The sequence below is a fragment of the Macaca fascicularis genome, chromosome 14, assembly GCF_037993035.2.
Source record: "Macaca fascicularis isolate 582-1 chromosome 14, T2T-MFA8v1.1".
Lineage (NCBI taxonomy): Eukaryota > Metazoa > Chordata > Mammalia > Primates > Cercopithecidae > Macaca > Macaca fascicularis.
The window spans coordinates 100079290-100081468 of NC_088388.1; positions in this window are offsets into that span (position 1 = coordinate 100079290).

A 2179-nucleotide genomic window follows, 5' to 3' on the forward strand; every position below is an offset into this window, starting at 1 on the left:
GAGCTGCTTAGTCTTACCTGTGTATATAGACCTGGACTTTGAGGTTGGACAGAAATGCAAAGGTAGAGATATAGGTGGAGTGGTACAGATTGTTTGGATAGATAGAATTCTGGGACTTGGTAAAACTAAGTTTTGTAGTTTTTGTTCTCTTTCTTGAAAAATTTGTAATTTCAACACATATGCAAAATAATTAGATGTCTGGCCTTGTGTTTGACAATTTATATGGCATATTTTGTCTCCTTTCGTCAGTTCTGTCAATGTTCCTATGTTATATCTTCCAAAACCCTTCTGGAGAATTAGAGAGGAGGTCATGATCACCTACAACTCCTCGTGTTTATGACCATCATTTTCACCAAAATAGTGCAACTTCCTCAAAAATATTCTTCCTCCTTCCAGGATTAGTCATCTCCAACTTTATTCTCCATATTCCAGTGGGAGTCTTCTAAAATATTCATATGAATTGTGCTGCTTTCCTGTTTACAACAGAATCAAGTCTACACTCTTTAACATGCTGTACAAGGCCACTGATTATCTAGACCTGGCTTTCTTCTTCAGTCTCATCATCCATCCCCACCCTATATTCTCTCTCCCCATCAGGTTTGTGCATATGTTGTTTGGGATACTCTTTTCTCTTCGGGATCCCTCCTGTTTGGAATACTTCTCTTCTTGCCTTTGGCATCTCCTCACCCTGCATGTTCTGCTAATTCCTAAACTGCTTGTAGATCATGGCTTAGGCTTGACTTTTTTCAGGATGCCTCTGCTAACCCCTAAATTCAAGGTAGGTGCTCCTCTTAGGTGCTCTAGTAGTTCCCTGAACTTTCTCCAGCATAAGCACTCACAGTACAATATTGTAGCTGTTTACCTGTCTTTATTCCCCACCCAACTCTAAGCTTGGAGAAGGAAATGCTGGTTATCTCCACAGTCTGGCAGAGTGACTGGCATACAACACAGTAAAGGCTTCACAGCTAGTTGCTGAGGAATAAAATGATGCCTAAAGACTTTTCAACAAAAAATATTTAAGTTAATGTTTTAGATAGCCCTCCATGTAACTTTTGTAAATCGTATTTAATCCTCTCAAAATACAAAGAACTTTGATATTTTCTTCTGTTTCTTTCAAATTTCAATTAAAAGCTTTTAACTTAAAAAAAAAACCCTTTGTGCTGATTTTTCTTATAAACGTGCACATCTTAGAAAAGTTAAAATACACAGAATACTAAGATCAAAAAGAGATACTTTATTGGCTAAAGTGTGGAATTCTAAAGTCTGCCATGTGAAAATATCTTCCTATCCCTAATCATAGCAAATACAGGGCTTACTAGTTTAGGTAAATTCTGGAAAGTATTTCTACCTTATGGAGAACAAGCAGAGCCACATCTCTGTTTTGACAAGAATATGGTATGTTTGAATTAACTTTCCACGTACCTTTTTTGGTTATTCTCATGAATTTTAAAGCCCTTAGAAAAAGATAAGTGTATGTAATATATTATGACCCCAAAGCTCTGGATCTTAACCTAGTTTAGGAAACCTACAATAGAAGACCATTGACTAGCTATTATTTAAAAAGCAATGACATTTTATACTATCAAGTTAAGGCTACACAAAATATATCAAATCGGTGTGGATATAATTGTTATTCATGCTGCTCAGCAGCTTTCACTGATATGTCTTTGAATAACAGAACATTAAGAAAACAAAATAACTATTTCTTAATAGAAGTAGAGTTTGGTGGATGGATACTTCAGGGTATAAACTTTCCTGGGGGAGGAGAAAATTTTTTCGTGGCAAAAAGCTTAAAACCACTGCTGTCTAAAATAATTCATAAGAACAAAAACTCAGATTAGTAAACATCATAGACAAAGAGATCAGAAGCTTAACATATAACTGACAAGACAAAAACATTGAAGTGGGCTTCATTTAGAATAATTTATATCTGATAAATTGAATACATCAGTATTTGATGTATTAAGAGCAATTTCAAAAGATAATAAAAATAAGCTATAGCATATGTCCCGAAAACTATTTACAATATCATTTAAATATTTTATTCATGCCTATCTAAATATTGACCAGGACATTAACGCCACACTACAGAGTTAATAATCTGTACATTTTCTTTAAAGTAATGGACAGAGTATGCTTTCTTAGCTGCCTGATTCATGTTTCTCTAAAAATGCTTTAT